The 9,148-nt window shown below is 40.0% G+C and overlaps 1 non-coding gene across 1 annotated transcript; it reads left to right on the plus strand.

Moving 5' to 3' along the window:
* The first annotated feature begins 3,270 nt into the window (after window positions 1-3,270).
* Window positions 3,271-3,377, plus strand: LOC141589140 (small nucleolar RNA R71). Its single transcript, XR_012520090.1, has one exon. It is a non-coding gene; the product is annotated as a small nucleolar RNA R71 (small nucleolar RNA).
* Window positions 3,378-9,148: the final 5,771 nt, after the last annotated feature.

A 9,148-nucleotide genomic window follows, 5' to 3' on the forward strand; every position in this document is an offset into this window, starting at 1 on the left:
AATTTCAACTCCTTCCGGTTTGAACTCTTCATACACAAAGGGGTAAGGCGGTGTAACAATGGAAGAGGAGGGGGTTTCATGATCACCCTTTTGTTGTTGAATGATGTACCCTTTGTCCTTGCCATTTGATGAACTAACCAAGAAAAGAATCAAAAATCTTCAATTTGTAGAATGCCCAAATCGATTTGAAGGTGAAAGGCTTTGCCTTTATGAAATCAAAAATCGACTCAAAGGTTGAAGATTTTGTTCTTGGTTTTGATTTTTATTGAAGATGGAGTGATTGATTTGTTGTTTGAAGGATGGTTTGATTTGATTTTGGTGGATTTTGTTGAGGGTTTTTGTTTTTGTGATGAAGAGGATGAGGGTTTTGATGTTTAGGGTAGTGTTTATGAATGAATGAATGAAGGAATGAAGGTGGGAGGGTATTTAAAGAAGTCGAAATTTTCGAAAACGCAGGGGCAATCCATGCGGATTAGGCCCAATCCGTGCGAATTCTGCAGCTTCAAAATTTTCAGAAGCTCGCCTAAAGACGGGCGGATTCTTCTGTAATGGGACGGGCGGATTTGCTTCAGGACGGACGGATTTCAGTCCAGAGAAATTTCTTTGTTTTCTTCAGCTGCAAAGACGGGCGTCTTCTTCACAAGACGGACGGATTCTATGAGACGGGCGTCTTTCGTAAATCCGCTCGGATTCTTCAACGATCAAGAAATTTTCAATTTCAGCTCAGCTCAGGACGGGCGTCTTTTGGTCAGGACGCTCGGATTGTTGAAGACGGGCGGATTTGGTACAATCCGCTCGGATTCTGGTCCTTTGTACCCGGATTCATTCCATTCGTGCACAATGCATTTCCCTTTACCATTCTTCCATTCTTCTTCATTTCTTGTGTTCTTCATTGTGGGGGCACTACTAAGGCATGAATAGCCTAGGCAATTCCCATCCCCACACTAAGGTAAGGCACTACACATCAATTGAAGTCGTTAGTCCCTCCCTCACTTCTCTCTTACATGACAATTATTTTGATCAAAGTAAATAAAAATCCAAAAATGACAAAAAAATGCAATGCAAAAATTGAAATGTAAGTTAGGGAGTTAGAAATATTTACAAGTGGTGGTTTAGGGAGGACTCCACCAAACTCTCATTCTTGATGAGATGTCAAGGGGGCATGTTCAAGGTGTTGTTGATGTTGCTCAACACCTTGAAGAAGTAATCAAAAGCTTGTTCATTATTGTGGTAGAGGTCCTCAATAGACCGTGGCCCTTGTTGTTGATCATGATCGATGGCATGCCCAATGTAGGGATTAAAAATCCCTTCAAACTCGTCGTCCCAAAGACCACATACTTCATTGAGTTGATCATTGAAAATCTCTTGCTTAGATGGAGACAACTCTCCCAATTTCTTCTCTTGGCCAATGAGGCCTTCCTCTTCTTCCTTGGTTGATTTTGATGAGCTTTGCAAGCTCTCCTTGTCACAATTCACTTGCTCTTTGAATGGAGCATCTTCAATTTTCTTCCTCCATTGGAGTTCCGATTTCTTCCTTTCATCTTTTCGGCTATAATGATCAATCATGAAACATGGCTCATGCAAACGAGGAGCTCTCATGGTCTTGTCAAGATTAAAAGTTATGCTTTCATCTCCCACTTCTAGAGTGAGCTCTCCATGTTTCACATCAATCACCGCACCCGCGGTGTGTAGGAAAGGTCTTCCTAAGATGATTGGAATGTTGGAATCTTCCTCCATATCAACAATGACAAAGTCCACCTGGATGAAAAACTTCCCAATTCGCACGGGGACATCTTCCCATATCCCTAATGGTGTCTTCGTCGATCTATCGGCCATTTGGAGTGTGATGTTGGTGCATTTAAGCTCTCCCATTCCCAACCTTTTACTCACCGAGTATGGCATGACACTCACACTAGCCCCTAGATCACATAAGGCTTTGTTGATCGTCGTGTCGCCAATGGTACACGGTATTGAGAAGCTTCCGGATCCTTTAACTTTGGAGGTGAACTCCCTTGAAGTATTGCACTACTCACCTTAGTGAAGGCGATAGTCTCAAGTTTCCGGATCGACTTCTTCTTTGTGAGGATATCTTTCATGTACTTCGCATAGGCCGGTACGTGATTGATTAATTCCGTGAAAGGAATTGAGACTTCTAAATTCTTCACAATTTCCATGAACTTTCCAAGTTGATCATCAAATTTGGGCTTGGCTTGACGACTTGGAAAAGGAAGTCTAATCACAATGGGCTCCTTCTCTTTGGCCTTGTCTTCATTTTTCTTTGAACTTTCTTCTTTTGATGATTCCCCTTCTTTGGGGCTTTGCACAATTTCTTCCTTTTCACTAGCTTCCACAACTTCATCCTCAACTTGCTTCTTCGGTGCCTCATACCTTGTACCACTTCTCAAGTGAATGGCACTAACCGTTTCATGTCTAGGGGGATTACTTTGTGGTGGTAATTGCCCCTTTTGTCTTTGTGAGCTTGAAGATGCTAGTTGAGTCAATTGTGTTTCCAACATCTTGGTGTGAGCTAGAATGTTGTTGATGGTGGTGTCTTTTGCTTGGCTATCTTTTTGCATTTGAGTGAAAAATTCTTGTTGATTCTTTTGCATTTGGAGGACCGCTTTTTGGACATCAAAACCTTGGTCATTTTGGTGATTGTATGGATTTTGATTTTGGTAACCTTGGTTTTGATTGTAAAAGGGTCTTTGATTTTGGTTCCTCATGGGTGGTGGAGTGTATGTTGTTTGAGGGTTTTGAACATTTTGGCTTTTGTATGAGAGATTTGGATGGAACTTGGTGTTTTCATTGTAAAAATTTGAATAAGGGGTACCACTTTTGTAAGCTTGGAAAGCATTAACTTGTTCGGTTGTTCCCCTACACTCACTTGGGTCATGACCCAAAGTTCCACAATTCCCACATATCCCACTTGGGATTGATGAGGATGCCGTCATGGCATTGACATGATGCTTTGATGATTTCGAGTTTTCCTCAAGTCTAGCCATAGCTTGTTCAAACTTCAAGTTGATTGTGTCAATGTGAGCACTAAGTTGAGCACCCAATTGAGTAACGGAGTCCACTTCATACTTTCCTCCTCTAGTAGCCTTGCGAGGTCTACTATATTGTGAATTATGGACCGCCATTTCCTCAATCTTATTCCATGTTTGATTGTCATCAACTTCGGTGAACATTCCATTTGATCCCATATTGAGAATGTTCCTTGAATCTTCATATAAGCCGTTCCAAAATTGTTGCACTAAAAACCATTCGCTAAGTCCATGGTGAGGACATGAGCGACAAACACCTTTGAACCGCTCCCAAGCTTCATACAAAGATTCTTCATCCCTTTGCTTAAAACCCGTAATTTGAGCTCTTAGCATGTTAGTCTTTTCCGGTGGGTAGAATTTTTTGTAGAAAGCTAGAGCTAACTTCTTCCAAGAATCTATTCCAAGGGTGGCCTTATCAAGGCCCTTCAACCATTGCTTTGCGGTGCCGATTAACGAAAAAGGAAATAAGACCCATCTAATTTGGTCTTGAGTCACGCCCGTTTGAGAGATAGCATCACAATAATCGCAAAAGGTTTCCATATGAGAATGAGGGTCCTCACTAGGCATTCCCCCGAATTGGCTCCTCTCAACTAGTTGGATGAAGGCGGACTTGGCAATAAAATTACCGGTGAGATGTTGCGGTGTAGGAGTACCATTTGGTAGATTCTCCTCGGTGGGTATAGAGTGTGACGAGAATTTAGGCATTGTAGGTGGATTTTGTGGGATATTGTGTAATGGGTTTTCTTCTCCTTCTATTGCGAAAGGATTGACAAACTCACTAGTGGGTTGAACAACTTCACCAACACCTCTCAAATTCCTCCTAACCAGTCTCCTATTATTCGTCAAGGTTCTTTCGATTTCACGGTCAAAAGGTAACAAATCACTTTGTAACCTTCTAGACATGCAAAATATCAAACAACTCAAAAACAATTAGAACAAACCTTGAGGAGTTTTACTTCCCCAAGGCGAAGAAAGACACAACTAATAACAATAAAAAGAAATCTAAATCAATTAAACACCGTCCCACAACGGCGCGCCATTTTTGATCGAGGCCATTTCGTGTTCACAATTAAGTATATGTGGTCGTTGGTCAATGGTCGATACAAAACACAATTTATACTTCACAAACAACTCTACAATTAGTAAAGAGGCAAGTAAAGGTCGGATCCCAAGGGACGGGTATTGAAATGAGAATTCTATTGTAACTAGTAGTGTCTAGGGGTGTCACAAACTGAGTTGGTGTAGAAGGTCACTAAACTAAAATAGCAATGAAAATAAACTAGCAAGATGAATAAAATAAGGGGTGTAAACAATTGATTAAAGGCAATAGGGTGTCATGGGATCATAGGGGAATCATGGGATATGATCATACAAACATGTTCTCAAATTATAAGCAAGCAATTATTGTTGTGATGGATTGAGTTGGGTTATATCTTACAATCCTAGGAAAGTTTGGGTCCCGGAGCCGAATCGATTAGATTGTACAACACCTACAAGTCGACTTAATCTTTCCTACTCAACACATGCATGGTCTAATGAGACTCGAGTTGGGTTATGTCTTACAAGTCTCATTGAAAAGATAGAAGATGATAGTAAATGCAAGGATTCATAGGCTTGGCATTTCATCAAATATAACATGTGCATGTATTAAGATCAAAACAAGCAAGCAAATAAGATATGAAAGCATATTGATTTAAGCATGAATCATTCCCCATGATGGTTTCCCCTAATCACCCATTAAACCCTAGCTAAGAGACTACTCACTCATTATCATGTTGATCATGCTAGCAAGGTTGTCAATCATACCAACAATATGAAACATGATGAATAAATGAAAGTAATTAACAATAATTAAAAAGGGATTAAGAGATTATACCTACTAATGATTCCAATAATAAAGCAAGAATAATAGAAGTACTTGAATCCTAGATTGAGAGGTTGTCAATCTCCCAATAATAACCCAAATAATCTTCAATTACCCAAAATAAAGGAAGAACAAGAGAGAGATTAAAGAACTAAAACTTGGATTAAAACTTGATTAATACTTGATTACAATGTTGAAGAGAGATTTGATTGATATTAACTACACTAATTATTGATAAGAAGAACATGCTCCTCTAATTAGCCTAATGGGGTATTTATAGTGAAAATTAGGGAGGATGCATTAGGGTTAACTAAGGGCTAAACTAGTAATTACACTTTTTAAGTTGAGCAAGGAGACTCGGTATTTTACGAGAGAAGGGCTTCTCTTTTCGTAGCTTGAAGAATGAAATCCGTCTTTGTGCGAGGAATCCGTGCGGATTAGAGTCGGGACGGCCGGATTTGGCTGTGCAATCCGAGCGGATTCAGGAGAGGGACGCTCGGATTGTTGAGGGGAATCGAGCGGATTCCAAGGAGGGACGCTCGGATTGTCTTGTTTGGGACGGACGGATTATGCGCAATCCGTTCGGATTGTTGGTCAGCGTCAATTCTTCTTCTTTTCTTCCCTTTTCTTCATAAATTCCTTGGGGATTTCCTTGGGGACGCAAGGATCCTTTCTCAACATTGTTCTTCTACTATGATATGTACAAAGGCCTTCTAGTCTTGTCACTTCTTGATGCTTGGTCATTGAATACAATAAATTTAGCCTCGTTTTGCCATGAAAATGCAAGATTCTTACTCCTTTCCTACCAAGGGATCAAAATCTCAAAGAATATGCAAAACAAAGAACTAAAGATAAGAAATGACCCAAATAGGCACTAAAAAGCACGGAAACAATGGTAATTCGGGGGCTAAATATGCGCCAATTATGGTCACATCAAAACACCATTCAAAAGACGAGAAGACCACCGCCTCCGACCCTAACCAACACCACCACCGAACACCCACTACCACCCTACCCAACACACCTAAAAAAGAAAAGGACCTCAGCAAACATGACCTCACTCCAACCAAAAGACAGACGGACTCGACAGACCAGCCACGAAAGACACGGCACACCCAACGAACACCAGACGACTGAGACTCCAAATTCCAAACGACCCTCCCAGGACCATCGGCAGACATACAACAAAACCAATCAAAGAAACCACGACAGACCGACATAACAATCCGGAAAAGGGACCAATCTGGTGGGGGAGGGGGCGAGGGGTAGGGAAAACACCTGATCGTCCCAAAACCACCACCACTAACGGAAAAACGCCACCAAGATGAGTTATGCTCATCGACTAGACACAACAACAACCGACATTCAAGACACCGGAACATACCAGAACAAACCAGGGGTGGGGAAAAGGGCGAGGGAGAGGGGAAACACCCCTGGACCGCATGCGACGCTTTCGATGACAGGACAGGGGAACGTGGAACGAACCGACCTCAGAACAACCACACGACAACACCTGACAAGCCAACCAGACGATCGGGTCGGTAAAAGAGAACCGAAGAAAGAGATGAACGAAGTCAGGCCATAGGGGACCACAGCCGCAGGGAGGCGTGTTCAATCACCGGAGATGGGTCAAGGAATGACCTCATCTCCAGCGATGGGTATGGAGAGAAGGGGGGAGGTGATTGGTAAGGAGAGGCGGCGGATCAAAATTGGGGATTTAGGGTTTTCTTTTTTAGAGAGAGGTGGGAGGTTATTTAGAGAGAGACTTAGCTAAACCAACTATTTTATGCTCTTGTAGTTACGTCCAGTGTTTTGTGAGCAACTTATGCTAGGTTATTTGTTTTGTAATCCGGGTTCATCTCAATAGTATAGTAATCGAATAATTTCTATGCTTGTAGTTTGTGGTTTTGAAGTAAGAGAATTTTTGGATTAAGCTAGCTTGGATTGACCGTCTCGAGAGGTAAGGACTTTTACTTTTTTTTTTTAAAATTAAGTAAGAGAATATTCGGTTTGACATTTAAACAGTTTTTCCATACGGTAACGATAAATTTCTATTGGCATTTGTGAATTTTGAATATTGTTTTATGTGACCGTGGGCAACTCATTGGAATTATTTGGCGCAAGCCGTCTTTGAGAGCTGAATCTGGGAGTTCTGCTGATCTAGAAAGTTTTAAGGTGCGTCTGAGACATCCCTGGGATTACGTCTCGAAAACTGAACTCTTGGCCCGAGTTCCATTTGGGTGGGGTTTAACCGGCCCCCACTCGCTAGGGAGTTAGACTTTCTCCTTTGGCAGTCTCATCCTACTGACCTCCCAAATTTGAGAGATGCGCATTATTATAAGTCTGACTAAGCACATGTGTTACCTCTAAACCGTATCAAGGGTAGGATCTTGGCACACAGGTGGTGATAATTATGAATTTTAAATTGTTTGATCAATATTATTGGATTTAGGGCAATTGGTTTTAGAACATATTTCTTGTTTTTACTTTGGTTTTGAAGCTTTGTTAATTTATAATATTCCTTGTGAATATGTAATTATTTCGTATTTTCTTAAAACTCGGCTTTCTTTGACGTCCCTCTTTGGGCCGTTCCCCTCGGAACTGTACCTATTTGTGATTTTGGGTACAGTTGATCGGTACACTTGAGAGACGTTGCATGGGTGCATAATGGATCTGGGGAGCAGTATGAGCGTGGAAGGATTTTGAATAAAGAACTCTGTCTTACTTTATTTTGGATTTTATTTACTTGTTTTGGATTTTGTAAGACTTAAGACTTCCCGCAACGTTTTATTTAATGGTCATTTCAGAAATCTATTTAGTATTTATTTTCTATCTCTGTATTTACCTTACACTTGGCATTGTAGCTAAGTGTGGAGTGGTGTTGTGAATTTTACGTATCTAGTTTGCATTTTTGGTCGCAAAAATCGGGGACATTACATATAAATTTAGAGAACACCAGAATATAACGATTTTCTTTAAAATAAATACTAGTTTTAACCCCGTGCAAAATTGCACGAGTTTGATTATTAAACTTGTTATTGCAAAAGTTTAACTAAGTTACAAAATATTAAAATCGGAATTCCACTAAATTAAATTTTGAAGTACTAATCAATATCATACACATAATTTAACCACAGTACAAATATTGGAAAATCTTTATTATCCCATTTCAAAATCATTATAAACAACATTAATGTTTGCTTTTTATATAGTTGGAATATTAAATAAGTAATTCACCAAAATCCTTAAATCGAACAAAAACTTCCAGAAAATCTGAAAAAAAACATTATTTGATCATAATTCTTTGGGTTGTAAGAACCAATTTCTGATTGGAATTGGACACCAATTAGGGCCTGCCTGGATTGCCAGTAATGAGGGTGAATAAGTTGGGGGGGGGGGGAATAATTATGGTCTTATTTTACAAGTTTGGATATAGGGTAAATATTTAGGAGGAGTAATTATTTCCCTCAAGAGAGGGTAATACATTACCCACCCACCTGTGGGTTAATATCCGTATACTACCCTTTAATTGCAGGACTATAACGTAAATTTAAACATGCAATTTATAGTCATAAAACGATAAAAACAATAGAAACGATTAATGTATAGAAATAACCTCGGGTCCTTTAAATTGCGGCGTAAAGAACAGAAATCAAAGCAGATTTCCTCCTAATCGTAACACCCAAGACTTGTCCGAGATATGCCCTTGTGCTAGAACAGTGTTCTCCGATTGCCTTGCAATATAGGGAGAACTGATGTGAGTTTGCTTGAGATGTGAGATCTCGGTTTCTCCAGAGAAGAATGCTCCTTTTCGAAACCCTAATTTCTTTTACTGATGAAGATTAGGTTAGACAAGAGGAGAAGCTCTCCTTATGTCCTTGGATGGCTCGGCCAAACCGTGAGGAGGGAGCCTTATGGGCTTCTTAATTTCCTCTTCACTTAAGCTCGCGGTCCGGTCCAAAACTCGCTAAGTGTATATGACGCGGTCTGATTATAAACTGTTATCGGTTATCGGAAATTAAGGCATCAGCTAATAATACGGGTTAGCTGAATTATTAATTCGTGTCCGACAAAACAGTATTGTATAATTATTTTTAATATACATTTAATTAAATATAAATCACGTATATTTAATTTTACGAATTAACTGGTTAATTCGCCTTAGCCCATGATATTTAATCCGTATTAAATATAATATCTCAACATCACATATTTGACTAATTACTAGTCAAATAACTCG

Source organism: Silene latifolia, chromosome 6 (genome assembly GCF_048544455.1).
Source record: "Silene latifolia isolate original U9 population chromosome 6, ASM4854445v1, whole genome shotgun sequence".
In the NCBI taxonomy this organism is placed as follows: domain Eukaryota; kingdom Viridiplantae; phylum Streptophyta; class Magnoliopsida; order Caryophyllales; family Caryophyllaceae; genus Silene; species Silene latifolia.